General features: G+C 31.0%; 1 protein-coding gene and 1 long non-coding RNA gene across 5 annotated transcripts in view; both read left to right on the top strand.

The window, feature by feature from the left end:
• The first annotated feature begins 6,934 nt into the window (after nt 1-6,934).
• LOC145135568 (uncharacterized) lies at nt 6,935-7,907 on the top strand. 2 transcript variants are annotated; one of them, XR_013719887.1, is made up of 3 exons: nt 6,935-7,474; nt 7,570-7,669; nt 7,804-7,907. It is a non-coding gene; the product is annotated as an uncharacterized LOC145135568 (long non-coding RNA). The 2 variants fall into 2 exon arrangements; XR_013719888.1 differs by having other exon boundaries at nt 7,753-7,903.
• Nucleotides 7,908-8,206: 299 nt separating this feature from the next.
• Nucleotides 8,207-23,397, top strand: part of LOC145137854 (uncharacterized) — a 28,854-nt gene continuing 13,663 nt past the window's right edge. For all 3 annotated transcript variants that reach the window (XR_013721252.1, XM_079071995.1, XM_079071996.1), the window contains exons 1-2: nt 8,207-8,317; nt 8,445-9,458. The gene's annotated coding sequence lies outside the window, so the exon portion shown is untranslated. The remainder of the gene's footprint in view (nt 8,318-8,444; nt 9,459-23,397) is intronic.

The raw sequence follows: 23,397 nt of genomic DNA, 5'->3' as shown, positions 1-23,397 counted from the left end.
CATTAATATATATTAATTAATATATTAAAAAATTAATTAATATGAGGTGACACTTACTAAGTGAAATTTGAATAAAAATAAATCTACAGTTTCCAGAAAATGACATGTATCAAATTCAATGAGAAGTTGACATTTGACAAATATGATCTTTATGTATTAGGATAGATATCTAAATATAAAAATTTATCCAAATAACATATTATGTTATGCTGATATTAAATTGGATGGATAACAAAAAGATTACAAATAATACTAATTAATAATACAGATATTTAAAAACAAAATATAAAAATAGAGCGATAATTCAAATTTATAATTATATATGTAAACTAAATTTTAATAAATCACATATTGATGGACACATGTCGACGCTAATCAATATCGCACGTAGAGAAACGTGTTAATGTCAAAATGTATAACGTTTATATATATATATATATATATATATATATATATATATATATATATATATATATATATATATATATATATATATATATATATATATATATATATATATATATATATATATATAATCATTATTTTAAGAAAAACAGAGACCCGTAGCCTTAGTTATGGCAATTTCTGTGAAGCCCCTTTCGACACGATCGTGGGTCTCTAGGAACTCAATGGTCCGATTCTCCACACTATGGTCGCATCAGGTACCAACATGAATGAATATGTGGTAGTGAATGAAAGATGGAATGTTATATAGTTAATTAGTTATTATTCTAATTTTTCATTATGTGCCTTCTTTTGTTATTGCAAATAGAATGGAACACATGCAAAACACTCATATGAGCCAAAATTGAAATAAAATCAAAGTCCTTCATAAATGTGTACAACAGTGAAAAATCCTTAAAAAATGTGTACATAACAAAGGGATCCCATGATTTTTAGCTCTCTGATGTCAGATCCTAACAGCGCCACTGCAACTTCATTCCCATAGAAATCCAAAAACAGACTGGTAGATGCTTGAAAAACACTTTTCTAAGTACATTGTTGTAGCTGCTGCAGGTAGAGTAAACGTCAAGGTAGACCTGCATCAACAATAGGTGGAGCCAGCTGACCCACCTAGCTATTGATGATCGCCATCAACATTAGCAGAGAGATAAAACATAGTGCCCTATATGAATCCATAAGTTTTGGATATGTGTATACAATCTTGTTCATTTTATATAAATCACTTCCTTACTTTTTCCGAAGTATTTGATTTGCGTCTTCACTTTATCTTACTTTTAGAAAGTAATATCATTTATTACGTATATTAAATTCATTTACCTTTTATAGAAATTATTAGGTAGAGAATATATAATAAATTACCTCAGATATATTTAGTGGAAGACATATAAGATAATCACTAATACTAGTTAAAAAAAAATCATCTTGATAACAATATTCTAAAACATAATATTTGAACATATTTTTCATTCAGTTTATGAATTAACAACCCTTGCCCATTAAACCTTAGAGTATTATTTAGAAAAAAAAAAGATTATTAGAAAAACCTTTCTACCATTGGAATGGTATGTTTTTTCAATAGGTCCCTAAATTCTAAAAAAATTTAATTTTGTATCCTAGATTTACTTACATAAAAATTATTTAATATTTTTGCTAGTTAATTTATTTTAATTAAATATACAAAATAAAATAATTATATTTTCCAAAAGAAATATATAATGTAGTCGTAACTGTCAAAACTTTAAAATAAACTCACCATGACTACGTTTTTCCGTTTTGTTGTCTTTGTCTCCGTTATTAAATTGTTTATTATAATTATTATTATTATCACTTGAAAAATACATTACCAAATATGTAGTTGGATAGGATTTTAAAAATCATTTTACCACAAGTCTTATGATAAATGAAAATCTTTTTTATCAAGAATGATGACGAATGCATCACTATGTGATGCAAAATATATGTTTGAAGATATTAAAAAAAACAGAGCCTTAATTCAAATTTATATTTATATATGTAAACTAAATTATAATAAATCACATATTGATGGACACAAGTCGGTAATTGTCAATATGGCCTATATAAAAACGAGTTAATATTAAAATATGTAATGTTTATGTATGTTTATATATATATATATATATATATATATATATATATATATATATATATATATATATATAATCATTGTATTAGAAAAATACCATCGGAAAAAAAAATTGACGGTATTGTTTACAAAGTGTCATTAAAGAGGTTTGATTTCATTATTGTGACTTTTTCGATTCGATCCTCAGTAATAATAATAAAAATTCATATTAAGAAATTTAACTCGTTTATTTAAGAGTTTTGATTTCAAAATAGACACTATTTTCTTTTGATTTAGTTCAAATATGTATTTTAAAGAACCTTTTTTCCTTTTTGTTCCAAATCTAAAATAAAGGAATTTACAAACGGAAGGTTAATATCTACATTAATTAATATATTAAAAAAATTAATATGAGTTGTTATTTAGTAGGTGAAATTTGAATAAAAATAATTCTAAATTTTTCAGAAAATGACATGTGTCAAATTTAATGAAAAGTTGACATTTGACAAATATGATCTTTATATATTAGGGTAGATATCTAAATATAAAAGTTTATAAAAATAACATATTATAAAGATAACATATTATCGCAATCAACATTAGCAGAGAAATGAAACACAGTGCCCTATATGAATCCATAAGTTTTTGATATGTGTATACAATCTTGTTCATTTTATATAGATCACTTCATTACTTTTTCTAATTTATTGGATTTGCGTCTGCACTTTATATTACCTTCAAAAAGAAATATCATTTATTACATATAATAAATTCATTTCTGTTTTATAGAAATTATTAGGTAGAGAATATTTAATAAATTACCTCATATATATTTAGTGGAAGACATATAAGATAATCACTAATACTAGTTAAAAAATCATCTCGATAACAATATTCTAAAACATAGTATTTGTACATATTTTTCATTTAGTTTATGAATTAATAACCCTTGCCCATTAAACCTTAGAGTATTTTCCAGAAGAAAAATAATATTAGTAGAAAAACCTTTCTATCATTAGAATGTTAAGTTTTTTCGATAGGTCCCTAAATTCTAACAAAATTTGATTTTGTATCCTTGATTTACTGAAGTATTAATTATTTATTTTGCAAGTTAATTTATTTTAATTAAATATACAAAATAAATTAAATTATATTTTCCAAAAAAATATTTAATGTAGTATTAATTGTCGAATCTTTAAAATAAACCCATCATGACTACGTTTTTCCGTTTTGTTGTCTTTGTCATTGTCTCCGTTTTTAAATAGTTTATTATAATTATTATTATTATCACTTGAAAAATTCATTACCAAATATCTAGTTGAATAGAATTTTAAAAATCATTTTACCACAAGTCTTATGATAAATGAAAATCTTCTTTATCAAGATTGATGACGAATGCATCACTATGTGATGCAAAATATTTGTGGAAGATATTAAAAAACAAAAAATAAAAACAAAGCCTTAATTTGAATTTATATTTATGTATGTAAACTAAATTTTAATAAATCACATACTGAAAGACACAAGTCGGCAGTTGTCAATATGGCCCGTAGATAAATGAGTTGATATTAAAAACGTTATATATATATATATATATATATATATATATATATATATATATATATATATATATATATATAAAATCATTGTTTTAAAAAAATACCATAAAAAAATTAGAAGGTTTTGTTTACAAAATGTCATTAAAAAGGTTTGATTTAATTATTGTGACTTTTTCGTATCGAACCTAAATAATAATAATAATAAATTCCAAATTTAGTAATTTAACTCGTTGTTTATTTAAGAGTTTTGATTTCAAAATAGCAAATATTTTCTTTTATTATAGTTTAAATATGTATTTTAAAGAAAATTTTTTCCACTTTGTTCCAATTCTAAAATATAGGAATTCACAAACGGAATGTTAATATCTACATTAATTAATATGTTAAAAAAATTAATTATTCTGAGGTGGCATTTAGTAGGTGACATTTGAATAAAAATAATTCTAAAGTTTCCAGAAAATGACATGTGTTAAATTCAATAAGAAGTTGGCATTTGACAAATATGATCTTTATGTATTAGGGTAGACATATAAATATAAAACTTTATTAAAATAACATATTATGTTTTGTTGATATTAAATTGCTTGGATAACTAAAAAATTAAAAATAATATTAATTAATAATATAGATATTTAAAAGCAAAATATAACAATAGAGCGATAATTCAATTTTATAAATATATATGAAAACTATATTTTAATAAATCACATATTGATGGACACAAGTCGGTAGTTGTCAATATGGCCCGTAGAAAAACGAGTTAATATTAAATTGTGTAGTGGTTAACGAAAGACTGAATGTTATGTAGTTTATTAGTTATTATTCTAATTTTGCATTATGTGTCTTCTTTTGTTATTGAAACTATAATGGAACACATGCAAAACACTCACATGAGCCAAAATTGAAACAAAATCAAAGTCCTTCATAAATGGGTACAACAGTGAAAAATCCTTCAAAAAAGTGTACACAACAAAGGGATCCCACAATTTTTAGATCTCTGATGTCAGGTCCTGGCAGCGCCACTGTAACTTCATTCCCATAGAAATCAAAAACCAGACCGGTAGATGCTTGAAAAACACTTTTCTAAGTGCACTGTTGTAGCTGTTGTAGGTGGAGTGACCGTCAAGGAATGTCTGCATCAACAACAGGTGCAGCAAGTTGACCCACCTAGCCACTGCTGATCGCAATCAACATTAGCAGAGCGATGAAACACAATGCCCCATATGAAGCCTTAATTTTTTGATTTATGTATACAATCATGTTCGTTTTATATAGATCTATTCGTTATTTTTTTCGATGTATTGGATTTGCTTCTCCACTTTATATTTCCTTTAAAAAGTAATATCATTTATTACATAGATTAAATTCATTTCCATTTTATAGAAATCATTAGGTAGAGAATATTTAATAAATTACATCATAAATATTTAGTGGAAGTCATATAAGATAATCACTAATACTAGTTAAAAAAATCATCTCAACAACAATATTCTAAAACATAGTATTTGTACATATTTTTCATTCAGTTTATGAATTAACAACCCTTGCCCATTAAACCTTAGAGTAATTTTCAGAAAAAAAAATATTATTTGAAAAACATTTCTACCATTGGAATGGTAAGTTTTTTCAATAGGTCCCTAAATTCGAACAAAATTTAATTTTGTATCCTTGATTTACTTAAATATTAATTATTTAATATTTTTTTGCTAGTTAATTTATTTTAATTAAATATACAAAATAAAATAATTATATTATCCAAAAAAATATTTAATTTAGTATCAATTGTCAAATATTTAAAATAAACTCATCATAACTACATTTTTCCGTTTTGTTGTCTTTGTCATTGTCTCCGTTTTCAAATAGTTTATTATAATTATTATTATTATCACTTGAAAAATTCATTACCAAATATCTAGTTGGATAGAATTTTAAAAATCATTTTACCACAAGTCTTATGATAAATGAAAACCTTGTTTATCAAGATTGATGACGAATGCATCCCTATGTGATGCAAAATATCTATTGGAAGATATTAAAAAACAAAAAATAAAAAGAGAGCCTTAATTTATATTTATATTTATACATGTAAACTAAATTTTAATAAATCACATATTGAAAGACACAAGTCGGCAGTTGTCAATATGGCACGTAGAAAAACGAGTTAATATTAACATTGTGTAACGTTTATATATATATATATATATATATATATATATATATATATATATATATATATATATATATATATAAAATAATTGTTTTAAAAAAATACCATCAAAAAAAATTAGAAGGTTTTGTTTACAAAGTGTCATTAAAAAGGTTTGATTTAATTATTGTGACTTTTTCGTATCGAACCTCAGTAATAATAATAATAAATTCCAAATTTAGTTATTTAACTCGTTTATTTAAGAGTTTTGATTTCAAAATAGAAAATATTTTCTTTTATTATAGTTTAAATATGTGTTTTAAAGAAAATTGTTTCCTCTTTGTTCCAATTCTAAAATACAGGAATTTACAAACGGAATGTTAATATCTACATTAATTAATATATTAAAAAATTATTTATTATGAGGTGGCATATAGTAGTTGACATTTGAATAAAAATAATTCTAAAGTTTCCAAAAAATGAAATGTTTTTAATTCAATGAGAAGTTGACATTTGACAAATATGATATTTATGTATTAGGGTAGATATATAAATATAAAAACTTATTAAAATAACATATTATGTTTTGTTGATATTAAATTGCTTGGATAACTAAAAAATTAAAAATAATATTAATTGATAATATAGATATTTAAAAACAAAAATAAAAATAGAGCGATAATTCAAATTTATATATATATATATATATATATATATATATATATATATATATATATATATATATATATATATATATATATATAAAAGATATGAAAGTTAGGAATAGTAAACTGCATACACCATTGGCAAAATTGGTCCATAAGTTTTTATATTTTCAATTGTGCAGATTTTACAATTTACTCAAAAATAAAAATAGAGCGATAATTCAAATTTATATATATATATATATATATATATATATATATATATATATATATATATATATATATATATATATATATATATATATATATATTAAAGATATGAAAGTTAGGAACAGTAAACTGCATACACCATTGGCAAAATTGGTCCATAAGTTTTTATATTTTCAATTGTGCAGATTTTACAATTTACTCCCTTAAACAGTACCTAACCACGATACTGTTCATCGGTTACCACCCCCTCATCCGGTATTTTCACCGCTTCATCTGGATCCTTCCTCATTCCACTGTTCGAGGAACCCACCGCCTCATCTTATTCTTCCTCAACCCTCTGTGTGAGTGTCTCCTCTTCTATCACCTCCTTGCTTTCGCCCAGTTATCCACCGCCTCAGCCTTTTCACCGCTTATCATCGTTTTTCTATAGTTCTGTCGCCTTTCATTTTCTCTTCTCTGCTTCACACACGACCTTCAGCACGGTTGAGGCGCCAGAAAAGGATCGACTGCAAGATCGAAGGTCGGGATCGACTACAACTGTTGGCCGTCTTCCTCCGCCACTGAAGCGATAGATCTTGCAGCGCGTTTCATCTGGGTTTAGGGCTTCGAATCGATTGCTTGCTTTTATGGTAAATGGAAATGATCCCCAAAATACACAGTCTCTTCCCCTCTTCTCGCCTGACCATCTTCCCTCCGCTTGCTCTGACGTTTCTTCTTCTTCTTCTGAGAATCATTGACCTACACCAACTCCTACCCTAGAGAGCGAGTTTCAAAATCGTCGGCCCCCACCATCGGATGTTCGACGTTCTAATCGACGATTTAGGGCTTCCGACTTATGGCTGAATCGGTATGTGTTTCATGCTCTGTGATTGATTTTTAAGTGGATGATTATCAACGATCAATTCTCTCTGTTAACGACATCATAAACACTTTTTCCTCTAGGTTTATGTGATTATCAACGATGTATTCTCCTACCGCTTCTTTTGGTCCTTCCACCACCGCTCGCTCAAATCGATTCTCCTCTTCACAAAACCAATACCAGGTGATTCTCTCTCTCTCTCTCTCTCTCTCCCTCTCACATTATCTCCTCTTTACCCTTCTTCCTCTTCTTATTTTTTTTGGCAGAATTGGTGATTGTTGTTGGGTTGTTTATGATAATTAAAGTTGCGTGAACAGGTGAGCAAGCAGCTGGTCTCACAATGATTACGAGGGTCATGAAGGATTGGTTGTGATGGATGGATAATTTTTTCGTCTGCCATCTGTTCGATAAAATGCTTAAGTGAAGAGTATTTTTCTTTACTTCTGATATGTTTCAAATTACTTCAAAGCTTTATTTGTTGTCTTTATCTCTAAAAAAAGAAACACTAAACACTACACTTATTTTAAATCACTTCAAGAGTTCAATGTTTTAATTTGTAACTATATGCGAAGTGATTTATCCCAGTTTGGTTATGCACTTTCACATATAGTAGTTCCAAAGAATCCATTTGTCTCATTGATTTGCATAAATCCGTGTTATGTGATAAACATTTTAAACTGCAACCTTTTTATGAGATTTATGCCAACCTTAAGTTAAAATAAAGAACTAAAACTATTCTTTTTACAAATTCACATTTAGCTGTTAATGATTTACTTTGTGAAATATGTAAAGAACTTCTCTATCGACCTGTGGTTCTTAATTGTGGACATCGTAAGTGCTCAAAAAGTTTATAGCACTATATATTATATATGGTTAATGTTTATTTTATGGTAACAAATTATGACATTTCTCAACTTTTGTGTTCGAAAAGCACTAATATTTTTTTTTATTCTGCTAGCCACTATCAGAAAGGAGGCGGTGGTAGACATTTTATGCTCATATGGATGTGGGTTTGTTTTCCTACATGGTTCTTCTTTGATATTTGCTTCAATTTTAACTTCTAATTTCATTGCTGCTTATCTTATGAATAAAGGACGTAAGCATTTGATCTATTTATTTGTGTTTCAGGTTGGAAAAAGTTCCAGTTTTTGTTCATCAGCATCTTCCACCACGTCCTGTTGGAATTGTAAGACTTAGGGGACTTTTCTGATTTGTCAATATTGTGTGAGCATTTAACCTGTCGATCATTTAGTTGATTACTTCATCATTTTTAGGATGTGAGCATTTAAAATGCCCTAACACATAGTTTTCTAATTAAATTGTTGATAAACAAAGTTGGAATTCATTTGATTTATTTATATACAATTGTTCTTATCATTTCACACATTTTTTCTTATTGTTGTGGAGGAAGAAAGAGAGTATGTGGCTGAAGAATCTCCTACAATTATCGATGCTTATCTATGAGAATACAATTATCGATGTTTATATTATCATCACCTTCGGTTAGTGATCTGATGTTAAAATTAGGTTGGTTATTTCCAATTCATGTTGATGACTTACCAAATTTTCAATTAAATGTTTATTTGATATATGGGAATACAAGTCAACGATCAAAATTTTAACAAAAAAGAGATAAAAATGCCCTTCATGGAACATCGTTAACCTCTACAGTCGAGAATCCTTTAGAAAACTTTTATTTCTTCTATGAGGAAATTTAGATCACGGAGGAATCTTTTAAGGAAAAAACAAAATGAATGGGTAAGTTTAAGTTTAGGTGTCTCTACTTTTTTCCTGCCACATATTTTGTTCATCTACATCATTGGGACTATTAAATGGATTCTAATCATATAAATTCAGGGATTTTGTCGATCCAAGAACAAAACATTCATGGTATTTGTTTGTACAATATTGTTGTATATTGCATCCAGAACTACAAAGTTTCAGCTTTCGCAGACAAAGTTATGGAATTGCTGTATGTGTATACATATCTATCTATTTGTTAAAGTTTAGGGTTCATAATAACATGAAACTGTTGGATTAGTGTCTAAGTCCATAACTATTTTGGTATGCACTTGACCTGATTATGAGCATGGTCCTTTTGGGTTGCCTTTGTTGGGTTTTGAGCATTCTAACACACCTATGGTGTACATGCAACCCTAAATACCTTGGATCTATGTTTTCTCTATTATACATGCAAATATTAATTTTCCAAGGTATTGTTCTAACTAGCATAATATAAAGTACATGTAATATAAAATCTAGTAGAATTACATACCTCTTTGTTGGTGCTTGATTCCATGGAGCTCAAGAGCCTAGTGCCCCAAATGTGACACCTCAAATGGTTCACACAACACCATGAACATTTGGAATAACCATGAGAGAAGATATGAGTTCATAGAAATTAGCTTTCCCTCTCATTATTATGCACTAGTGCCAATTTCACCAACCAATGGGGTCTTTATATAGTGTGCACATTAGGGTTACACCATGTAACCCATGACTTTACCCATTTCTTATGCTCCATGGGTTTTAACCTCCATGGAGTATCCATGGGCCACCACATGGGTTAAACCCAACATAAGGAATCATGGATCATAAGCCCACATATATAAGAATCAATGATTTACACAATCAATCCCCATATATTTAATTAGTCTCTTTTTTATCACTAAATTAATTCCAAATTAATTCTTGATCAATACTAATTAAATAATATGATTTCATATTAATATATTAGAACTTATAATATATTAATATGTCACAAATATCTTCTTCTCATTAAAAGGTCTACCCAAATGTTCCGATGCCATGCAACCCAAATGGACCATGCCAGGTCGGGTCAAGTATATACCAATTATAGTTATGGACTTAGACACTAATCCAACAGTCTCCCACTTGGATAAGTCTAATAACTATTATTGCAAGTACGCCTTCACAACCCGACCAGAAATCGTAGCTCTTAAAAGCTGATGCCGAACTCTGAACAAATCAATGACACATCTATTAGATAAGTGATCATATATTCCTCCATTCTAGATATCATATGGACTGAGACATGGATTATAATCATTCTCTCTGTCCATTTGTTGTTTCCCGATTTCCGATTTATGACGACTGACTAATTGAACAAATCAAATCAGTCCAGGCCCGGCCGAGCACTTACATTTTGTCATCACTAAATCATCGAGGGGCCCACAGATATCGCTTTTATCCCTTTGAGGGTAAAAGGAATGGATAAACTTCGACTCATATGCTTGTACTGACTACTTGTTGAATCATACACAAAGGCACGTTTTATAACATCGAGTTTGCGTTTTCGTGCAATCAATGTATAACCAACTCATAGTCAACAACTCATATCTCTAGGTTTGAAGAATATAAGATATTATCGTCTCATGATTCACTCGTGATAAAATCCATGAAGTGATTCAAATGAGCGTGGGTTGAATCCAATACTCAGAACTTATGAGCACTCATGAATGTTGTAGCAACCACTGCTATGTCTAATGCACATTAGACAGATCATACAAGCCAAATTCATGACAGTCTTGATTCATATCTACTTCCAACATATGACCGACTGTGGATGGTTTGAATAACTTAGTCATTCGGGAAGAATGACCTAGTTATTCTGGAAGTCAAAACATGCAAAGTGAAACACAAAAATAATACTAATCATGTATGGCCCCAACACTTTGAGTGTAAATAAAAACACCTTTTATCTAAGCACCATATTGATTACTCATTATTCATGTTTCGATTAATCAACTTAATACTTGAATTGAAACAATAGTCATGCCATGCTCCAAGCATGCACACTATGTTCGTCCAAACAATAGCTATGCCATACTCCAAGTATGCACACTATGTTTACATGTGGTCCTCTCTTTGTGAAACAGATCGATTGACAATATTTCAATGATGCTCATTTCACAATCCCAATCCTCTTGTCATTTACTGTAATATGTTATATTCTAAACTTATATGCAATGATCCTCTTGTAATGACTATACCCAAAAGTCACAAAGACTTGGCAACAAACATTACAAAGAATTCCAATTGAGATCAACTCCATGGAAACGAAGTCTCAAATTCAAAGTACATTCCTTTGAACATCCTTCTTGCATTAAGTTCTCTAATCTTACACAGATTCAAAGAATAACTTCCACCTATGGAAACAATTCCATATTACCATTTTGACCATCACTTCTAAACAAGAGTTGCCTCTTTTCAAAATATGTCAATATGGTCCTTACTCTATACTTCTAATTGTCCATGAGCAACCAATCTTTGGTAAACCTCAGATTGTTCTCGACAATTTGCTTACTCATTTTAGTCATTTCCAGTTCTATTCCTTTTCCATTTTAATGCCTTAGGCATTTGGAAAATTTAGAATGGATTATAGCACATGTAATCGAACCTATACCCGAAGCATATAGGACACGATTCATTCTATAAATTTTTTATTTGCCATGTTCTCACAATTCGAACTATGAAGAGGGATGCCGTAATCATAAACGAATTTTGAGAACGCAACATATATAGAATTTCCTTATGTTGAACCATTCCAGCATAACATTCATATATATTCTTGACTAAAGTTGATTAAAATCTCAATCTAAGCTTGTAGAATTGGAATGAAGTGTAAAATCCTCTCCCTTAATTATAGCAAAACAACTTTTCAAAGCGAATTGAAACTTTTGTTTTCTATAATTAACATTGCTAACTTGTAACATAATCATCATGCTCCCACTAGCTTTGACATGTATCCAGAAATCAACTGGACCTCTAGAAATCAATACTTTATTGTCTTTCTTACCAAAGTTCAGATTTCTGATACGAGATGCTTTGATAAAACTTTATCAAAATCATACACCTTTCCTTAGATAGCTCACATGTTTGTCTAGAACTTTTGCAATTCTCACTAGTTAGTGTGCCGGTTAACCACACACGTTCCACTAACTATATGAGAATGCAAATATCACAACTGCTATCTACTTAAAATCTTCTTAGTGAAAGCGTTTCCTCACCATCATTTTCATGAATCGAAGAGAAACCTTATGACACTTAGATTTTTATGGTGTATGTGTTCCTATCCATTTGAATTTGTCATAACCATAATCACAAGACACGGTCAGTGACAAATCCAAACACATATGGACTGAACTTGTTCAATCTTAATTTCTTGCCACCCGGCAGCACAAGGGCCTACCATTGCTTCCAGGTTGTTATGCAAACAATTGAGAACTCATAGAACTCACAAGAATAGTCAACCTTTCTGTAATAGACATAGAAATAAGAATATGTCAGCACGATAGGTTACAAACCTCAAGTCGTGGGCTAGTGATTAACAAAACTCTTGATTAGTTCTTGAACCTATCTTAAGATCTTTTAGACTCCCACTGTCCTCTTGACATATAAGACTCTCTTGCCAAATATTCAAGAGATAGTGCGGATTCTTTTACAAACACTTCACACAATTGGCCTTAGTTGGTCTTTGTTTTATCCAAAACATCACAACTTACCCATTTCAAATGTACAAGAGTAAGAAAGCATTTTACTCTACATCTGACAAGTGTTTTAAACCTTTCTTAAGATTATGTCACTCAATGCTCAATCTTGGAGTATGACTCTAAGATTTTATTTTGGAATGAAGTATGATTTATCTTTTGATTTAACCATTTCCACAATTCACGATTCATCTCCTTAGCCAACAAATGCACTAAGGTGTCCTTAGAGGATCAATTGTGATATGATTCCATAATCACTAAGATAATCATAAAACAAGATACACAAGTACTCTCCCATCTCTTCAGATTGGAGAAACTTTTATCTTTCTGCCTTATTTGATTCTTCTTATTCATTCTGCCATATATTGAAACTTTTCCAATGTTTCAGCATTACACTTAAACTTGTAAGCATAATCATATTTACTAAACTTTAGTAAATCATAACGAATAATCTTATCAACCTTTGTGGTGGACCTGACTAGTGCACAACCTAATGTACCTGATCCTTTAGTCCTTCGCTTGACTCACATGCGAATGTGAACAAGGAATTAGTCTTAATTTACCAAAGGTGAAAAATCTCATTCATCACACAATACAACTTGCATGATTCCAAGTTTCTATCCAACTGAAACTTGGGTGATGAGAATCTTTCCTTATTTGATAAATTATGACACTACTACAAACGAAAGAATCAAATTCATTTTCCAATATTGCTTATCGATGGAAACATATAAACAACAATTTTTCACAAATGCCTTTGTAAGGATACTTAAAATAAATAAAATCAAAACTTTTCTTTTATTTTAAAACTTGCGGAAAAACTTATCCTTACAATGCAAATTCATATGAAAACTTTGTTGTTATCTATTCCTAAGCAATATCTCATAACTCTTATGCAGTGGCTCAAAATTCTGGTCATCGAACCATACGATTAGAATCAACACACTTTTTCTTTAAGCTTCCTTTGATTCTTCAAAAAACATCAAAATGTAATTACATTACATCATGTATTAAGAATCTCCAAAAGAGACTTAATAGAGTTAGATAACGGACTTTACCTGAAGTAGAGTCAAACTTTTGACTTTACCATCCTTATGAGGTTTCAGGTAAATTCGGCAGCTTCGCAACCAATGCCCCTTTCCTTTGGCAATAGGCACATATGGACTCTGTGGGAATGGTACATGGGACTATCTCAGACTTAGCCTTTCTCTTTACCATTTGGTCAACCGAGTTGACTATGGCCGATCCCTTTTCATTGGGAAGAGAAAGTTTTTCTGGATTTCCAGTGTCACCATTGTCAATGTCCATGAAGTTTTGGGAAGTCGATCTTCTAATCAAATTTGCTTTACCAGTGTTCCAAATCATTGCTGATTCAGCAACACCAAGCAAATAGATAAGATCATTAAAGGGTCATGTCGTGATCTGTCATCAGGGAGTGACTGAAGAACCAAGTCAACAACCAGCTACCTCGAGACTTCGACACCCGACTCTCCCGACTTGTCAATATGTGACTTAATCTCCAAGACCTAAGCACATATAGACTTTGTTTTCCAATAGAGATTGAGTGACTTAGAACTTATCAAGTCTTGAAACTTGTGGGATAGGGAGATTTATTGGAGGAGGTGGAGGAAGTGAAGTATGATTTTCAGTCCCACTAATGCACAACAAAGGGATTGATCTTTCACCTTGATTTCCATTTGGGATATCATCTTCATTAGGATAGCTTGTTCCTAAAGATTTGGGAAGACCATAGTTGTCTGAAGGAGACATCTATAAGGGAGAAATTCAAGTTAGTTGATTTAAAGTCCTTAATATAACACCCAATATGAAATATTAAGGCTAGGATCCAACAACCTATTTATAACTGGAAGAGGGATGCCATAATCCGAGTTATAAAATAGTTGAAGGTAGGTAAATGACGATTTACCAATTTCCACCATGAAAAATGAAGTATAGTTAAGTTTTAATTGGATTTGAAACTCCTAGATCTTTTGAGATACATTGAACTTTCAATGGCATGTTTGAATCTCGATTGTGCCCTCTCAAGTTTGTGACTGGGATGCCGAGGATCACAAACAAGGTGTGAATAACCATGCAAATTGACTTGGTACCCTTAACTTTATCACCTAATCGATGTGCCGGTTAACCACACACGCTCCACCGATCTATAATAAAGTCAAGTTACCCTTTGCCACTCTTACTAGTCCTTATTAGTGTGTCGGTTAACCACACACGCTCCACTAACGACTTGGTAAGGTACAAAGTGTAATTTCATGGGTTAGCACCTATTTCACATTTTCCTAAGTAACTAAGATGGGGAATTTATAAGTGTTTAGTTACTTAGTGTTTATCATTATACTTTTACTGAAGGGAGAATTATAGTCCTTTCCTACCCGTTCGGCTAACGACCCTCCACCAGTCAAGGAAGCGGTGGGTGAGAGTGGACACCCATTAAACTGCCATTTTATAGGCAGTAACCTTATACCCCCTTATAGACCGGCTTCGTGAATGAGGCCTACTAACGGTAAGATTGACTTTATCTTATACATATCTATATAATTAAAATTATAATAATAGTATAAGGGTGTATTTTAAACATTTAAAATACTTGGTGGTTTAATCTATTAATTAAACTATACTCTTAATTTAATTAAACTTCAACCATGTCTTTATGAAATTATTAACTCTTTTAATTAAACACTTTAATTGATTTAATGAAGTCCATAAAGTTTGAATTTTAACTTTTAAAATTGTAGAGTTTGGAATTAAAGCATTAATGTGTGTGAGACTTTACAAATTCCAAAACTTGAGGGCAAGTTTTGAAACCATTCAAAACTCTTGGATTTTCATAACTTATGAGTTTAATTATGGTTTAATGAAAAACCTTTCAAGTTCCATAACTTGAGGACAAGTTATGGAAGACATAAAATCAATTAATGGTGACATTAAAAATAGAGACTCTTCCATTTTCATAACCTATGAGACTTAATGACACTTTAAAAAGAAAAAATTCTTCATTTTCCATAACTTGAGGACAAATTATGGAGTTCATAAAAATCATTAAGATCAAATATTCCAATCAACACAATAATCAAATAATTTTTTCTATGATCTAGATTAAACTCATAAGTAAAGATAATTCACATCAACAATTTTCAAGAAATTAGCTAATCATATAAACTAATACAAATCTTGAAACTTTGACAATTATCCTTTGAAGACTCTTGGAATTCATAACCTAAAGAGTTAATGAATGAGACATTTCACATCCATAACTTATGGAAGTTTCAAAACTCTTAAGATCATAACTTTTAAAAAAGACTTTTTGAGTTCCAAAATTTTATGACAAAATTTGTAACTCCTTAAAAATTTAGATCAAACTTTTAAAACAAATAAAATAATCATATCATTCTATCTTTTAATAAATTGACCTAATTCAACTCTTGTAGTAAAATGACTCAAATTTTAAAAATAATTAGTTTTTCATAAAATCAAGTAATTATCTTAAAATATGACAAACTTCATGTTTTTTTTCCTTTTTTTTTCTTCAACTTGAAAAAAAAATACATTTGCATCAAATATAATAGAAAACAACCCATGGCTCTGATACCACTGTTGGGTTTTGAGCATTCTAACACACCTATGGTGTACATGCAACCCTAAATACCTTGGATCTATGTTTTCTCTATTATACATGCAAATATCAATTTTCCAAGGTATTGTTCTAACTAGCATAATATAAAGTACATGTAATATAAAATCTAGTAGAATTACATACCTCTTTGTTGGTGCTTGATTCCATGGAGCTCAAGAGCCTAGTGCCCCAAATGTGACACCTCAAATGGTTCACACAACACCATGAACATTTGGAATAACCATGAGAGAAGATATGAGTTCATAGAAATTAGCTTTCCCTCTCATTATTATGCACTAGTGCCAATTTCAACTCTTGTAGTAAAATGACTCAAATTTTAAAAATAATTAGTTTTTCATAAAATCAAGTAATTATCTTAAAATATGACAAACTTCATGTTTTTTTTCCTTTTTTTTTCTTCAACTTGAAAAAAAAATACATTTGCATCAAATATAATAGAAAACAACCCATGGCTCTGATACCACTGTTGGGTTTTGAGCATTCTAACACACCTATGGTGTACATGCAACCCTAAATACCTTGGATCTATGTTTTCTCTATTATACATGCAAATATCAATTTTCCAAGGTATTGTTCTAACTAGCATAATATAAAGTACATGTAATATAAAATCTAGTAGAATTACATACCTCTTTGTTGGTGCTTGATTCCATGGAGCTCAAGAGCCTAGTGCCCCAAATGTGACACCTCAAATGGTTCACACAACACCATGAACATTTGGAATAACCATGAGAGAAGATATGAGTTCATAGAAATTAGCTTTCCCTCTCATTATTATGCACTAGTGCCAATTTCACCAACCAATGGGGTCTGTATATAGTGTGCACATTAGGGTTACACCATGTAACCCATGACTTTACCCATTCCTTATGCTCCATGGGTTTTAACCTCCATGGAGTATCCATGGGCCACCACATGGGTTAAACCCAACATAAGGAATCATGGATCATAAGCCCACATATATAAGAATCAATGATTTACACAATCAATCCCCATATATTTAATTAGTCTCTTTTTGATCACTAAATTAATTCCAAATTAATTCTTGATCAATACTAATTAAATAATATGATTTCATATTAATATATTAGAACTTATAATATATTAATATGTCACAAATATCTTCTTCTCATTAAAAGGTCTACCCAAATGTTCCGATGCCATGCAACCCAAATGGACTATGCCGGGTTGGGTCAAGTATATACCAATTATAGTTATGGACTTAGACACTAATCCAACAGCCTTCACCATAGCAATATGTAGGATGAATTAAGGAGAGAGAAAGGTTTAATTATGATTTATTAATATATATTATAAGAACAATATATTAAAGGAGAAATCATATTGTTTAATTAATATTAGTCAAGAATTAATTAAGAATTAATTTTGTGACTAAAAGAGATTAATTAAATTAAGGGGACTGATATTGTAATTATAAGATAGTTACAAAGTTGGGCTTAGGATCCATTAGATGGCAATGGACGAATTCTATATGGAGGACCATAAAGAAATCGTCCAAGGGCCTTCTGGAATGGTCCATTGGACTGCTTAGGGCTTAAGCAGTCAGATTAGGGTTTCCTAGTTGCAAACCCTAATAGCCTACATGTATATATAGGACCCCTATGCCCCAAAAACGTGGCTAAGAGTTCCTCTAGGGTTTCCAGCCGTTTTTGGTGCCTCCTCTCTCCTCCCTCTTCATCCAAGTTGCTTAGTGGTGTTTGTGACTCCATTAGAGGTGCAACATTTGAGGCACTAAGCTTTCTGAAGCCAATCAAAGCAAGGATTGATTGTTATTGCTATATAACAATCAAAGGTAATTACTAAACCCTTATTTCAGTTCTTATTTGATAGATCTAGGGTTTGTAAGTCTTGGATTCATTGCATGTACAATAGAGAAACCTAGATCCAAGCATTAGGGTTTGTATGAGCACATAGGATTGTTCTTATGCTTAAAACCCATCAGTGATATCAGAGCCTTGATTGGTTTCTGTTGTATGTGATGCAATTGTCGTTTTTCTGCTGAAAATCAATTTTTTTGCCTCTGCCCGACTCAACTCGGCGAGTCAGTATCTGGACTCGGCGAGTTGGCCTTACTCGGCAAGTTCAGGACTGACTCGGCAAGTCCGGGAGTCTGACAGAGTATATTTCGGGATTTACTTGCTGTTTTGCTGTAGGATTGATGCCAAAATCGTTTTTTGATAATAAAATCCGAATTTTATTGTATGTAAATGATTATCCTTACCAAAACAAAAGATAATTTCAAATCTTTTTAATAATAGTTTCTTTATATGATAAATATAGATTATTCAAATTATTTGGTAATTATCTTGTGATTAAAATTGGATTAGGTCAAATATAGATAATCACTAAATTAATTGTTTGATTTATATTATTTGTTATTTGATCCCTAGTAAGTTTGAATAGTTTCGAATTACTCCCTTTAGGTTTTATAGTTTAAATTTGAACTTAAAAGTTTTGTTTATGAAATTTAAATAGTTAAACCCTAATGTTTTGAAAAGTTTCAAAACTTGCCCTCAAGTTTTGGAATTTAAAATTTTGATTAAAAATTTAATGTTGAAATATTTAAATTCTAAAACCTAATGTTTTGAAATGTTTCAAAACTTGCCCTCAAGTTTCGGAATTTAAAATTTTGATTAATAGTTTAATTATGTAATATTTAAATTCTAAAACTCTAGTATTTTGAAAAGTTCAAATTACACCCTCATGGTTTTGTTAAGTTAATTAAAAGTTTAATTAAAAGAGAAAGTTAATAAAACCACCTAGTATTTTAAAAGTGTAAAATACACCCTATATTATATATATGTAACATTAAAAGTCTAATATTATATATATGAGTAAAGAGTCAGTCTTACCGTTAGTAGGCCTCATTCACGAAGCTGGTCTATAAGGGGTGTTTAAGGAAATTGCCTATAAAATGGCGATTGAATGGGTATCCACTCTTACCCACCGCACTCTTGACTAGTGGAGGGTCGTTAGCCGAACGGGTAGGATAGGACGAAACCTTCCATTATAAGTATAATGAAGTACAAAGTAACTAAATGCTTTTACAAATTCCCAATCTTAGTTACTTTAGGGCAAAATGTGAATTTGTATGCTAATCCATGGAATTACACTTCGTACCCATTTCAAACGTTAGTGGAGCGTGTGTGGCTAACCGGCACACTAATTTGGGATTGACATTGGTGGCGAAGGATGGCTCGATGTTTATCATAGATCAATGGAGCGTGTGTGGCTAACCGGCACATTGATTAGGTGATAGTAGCAATTAGGTGCACCACGTGATTCGTATGGTTATTCACACCTTGTTTGTGATCCTCGGCATCCCAGTCACAAATAGAAGGGCATAATCGAGATTAAACATGCCATTGAAAAGTTCAATGAATCTCAAAAGATCTAGGAGTTTCAATTCATTTAAAACTTAAAAGTTTTTTCGTTTTTTCATGGTGGAAATTGGTAAATCGTCATTTACCTACCTTCAAATATTCTGCAACTAGATTACGGCATCCCTCTTCTAGGTTGCAGAGTATTGTGTTGGATCCTAGCCTTGATGTTTCATTTGGGTGTTACATCAAGGATTCTTATCAACTAACTTGAATTTTCTCCCGTGTTGTAGATGTCTAAATCTTACAATGGTCTTCCCAAGTCCCTTGGAACAAGCTTTCCAAATGAAGATGACATTCCACGATACGATCAAGGAAATGAGAGTCATGCTTCACTTCCTCCACCTCCTCCAATTATTCTCCCTAACCTACAAGTTCAAAGGCTTGAAAAGTTCAAGCTCACTCAATCCCTTTTGGCAAGTAAACACGAAGATGGGAAACCTGTGTGTGCACACATCTTAGAGATGAAGTCACACATTGATAGGTTAAGGATGATGGGTGTCGATATCTCAGAAATGTTGGTTATTGACTGGGTTCTTCAGTGCCTTCCTGAATCATATAGTGAGTTCGTTAGAGAGTACTATATGATGGACCATGACGTGACCCTCATTGATTTGACCTATTTGCTTATAGCTGCTGAATCAGAAATGATTTGGCGTGCTGATCAAGCAAATTTGTCTGGCAAATCAAACTCCCAAACTTCAATGGACATTAAAAATGGTGACATTGGAAATCCGGAAAAGGTAAATTCTGAGATAGTTCCTTGTACCATTCCAAAAGAGTCCATCTGCTTCTACTGCCAAGAGAAGGGGCATTGGAGACGAAGCTGCCCAGTTTACCTGAGAGATCTAAGAGATGGGAGAGTCAAGACGTGTGGATCTACTTCAGGTAAAATCCAATAACTAACTCTATAAGTTCCTATTCTTTGATTTTCAATACATGATGTGATAAGATTACATTTTGATGTTTTGTAGGATCGAAGAAAAGAGAGGAAGCTTAAGGGAAGAAGTAAGCTGAATCTGATCGTGAAGAAATGGATTTCGATCGCATTGCTTGAAGATCGGATTTTTGAGCTACTACTTTAGAGTTAGAATAGATTGCTTAGAAATTGAAATAGCATAGTTTTCATTTGAATTGCATTGTAAGGACAAGTTTTTCCGCAATAAAATGAATTTTGATTTCGTCCTATTTATTTATCCTTGCAATGGCATATGTGAAAATGGATGTTTATGTATTTCTAATTTTAGCAATGTTGAATTGGATGTGATTCTTGATTATGTTATTTGTGAAATGTCGAGGATTTGCCAAATAAAGGAAGATTCTCATCGCCCAAGTTTCAATTGGACAGAAACTTGGAATCATACAACTTGGTTGCGTGATGAATGAGAAACTTCATATTTTGGAAATTAGACTAATTCTTTGGCAAAGTGTCAAGAGAAGGACCAGGACATTGAGTACACTAGGTTGTGCGTTGATCAAGTCCACCACAAGAGTGATAAAGATATTCGTCATGATTTACTAAAGTTTAGTAAATATGATTATACTTATAAGATTAAGTATAATTCTGAGTTGATTGAAAGAGTTTCAATCAATAGCAGAACGAATAAGAAGAATCAAGTAGGCAGAAAGATAAAAGTTTCTCTATTCTAAGAAGAAGGGAGAGTACCTTTTATTGTGTTTTATGATAAGTCTTAATGATTAAGAACCATATCTCAATTGATCCTCTAAGTGATTCTTAGTGCAATTGCATGTCTAAGAAGAGGAATCGAGAATTGTAGAAATGGTTAAATCAAGAAGTCAATCATACTTCGTTCCAATATCAAGTCTTAGAGTCAAGATTCTGACATGAGTGTCAAGTCTTAAGTAGGTTTATAACACTCGATAAATGTGGAATTTGGAAAAGTTTTCTTATTCTTGCACATTTGAAATTGGTAAGTTATGATGTCTTGGATAAGACAAAGACCAACCAGGACCAATTGTGTGAAGTGTTAAACTTGACAAAAGGCTACACTAACTCTTGAATATTTGTTTGTCAAGAAATGTTTCTTGACAAGAGAATCTTATATGTCAAGAAGTCAGTGGGAGTCTTAATGGTCTTGAAAAGTTTCAAGAACAAATCAAGAGTAAACCTAGTTGATCATCACTAGCACACGACTTGAGGTTTAAAGCCTATCGTGGATGACATACTCTTTTTTTTGTGTCATTCCAGTTGAGTTAATTATGCGTGTGAGTTGTATGAGTTCTCATTTGAATGCATAAAGACAAAGCACCTTGATCAATGGAAAGTACATTGATATGAAAGGGTGAGTTGCTTGGAAGACATGGTGGGCATTCATGTTACCATGAGGCAAGAAATCAAGATTGAACAAGTTCAGTCCATATGGTTTTGGATTTGTCGCAAACTTTCGTTTTGACAAATTCACATGGATAGGAACACATACATCATAAAATCTAAGTGTCATAAAGTTTTCCTCCTTCATGAAAATGATTGTGAGGAAATGCTTTCACTAAGAGAGATTTTAAGAAGATAGCAATTGTGAAAATTGTATTCTCAAATTCGATTATGATTACGACATCCCTTTTCATAGTTCGAATTGTGAGATTTGGCAATTGATCTGAACATTTGGGACTTAGTAACATAAATTCTGAATTGTTTAGACACACATGTGACTTATCTAAGGCAAAGGTGTATGAGCTTAAAAAGCTTAGATAAAGGCTTATCAAAGCATTAGGTATTAGAAATATGAACTTAAGGAATTCAATAAGCATTGTTTTCTAGAAGGTCAATTGTTTTCTGAATACATGTCAAAGCTAGTGGGAGCATAAGTGTTATGCTGGTAAGAAAATAATCATCATGTTAGTGGGAGCATGATTATTATGGTAAGTATTTCAAGTTAGCAATATTAATTATAGGAAACAAAGATTCATTTTGCAAAGTTGCAAGGGTTAAAAAGTTGTTTTGCTATAATTAAGGGAGAGAATATTATACTTCGTTTCAAAATTCTAAAGCTTAGATCGAGAAATGTTAATAAATTTAGTCAAGGATACATAGTGCATTCTCAAAATTCAATTATGATTACGGCATCCCTCTTCATAGTTCGAATTGTGGGAACAGGGCACATAAAATATTATGGCAGAAGGATGATGAAGTATCATGTCTTTATGTGAGACATTATGCATCGTGTCCAATACGCTTCGGGTATAGGATCGATTGCATATGCTATAATATTTGACCATTCTAAAATTTTCCAAATGCCTAGGGCATTAAGAGGGAAAAGGGACTAGAACTGGTTTTGACTAAAATAATTAAACAACTATCAAAGGACGATCTGAGGTTCACTGAGG

The sequence above is a fragment of the Lactuca virosa genome, chromosome 9, assembly GCF_052849685.1.
Source record: "Lactuca virosa cultivar CGN04683 chromosome 9, Lactuca_virosa_CGN04683_v6, whole genome shotgun sequence".
Classification (NCBI taxonomy): domain Eukaryota; kingdom Viridiplantae; phylum Streptophyta; class Magnoliopsida; order Asterales; family Asteraceae; genus Lactuca; species Lactuca virosa.
Note: the sequence above shows the minus strand (reverse complement) of the source record. Positions and strands in the feature narration are given on the sequence as shown.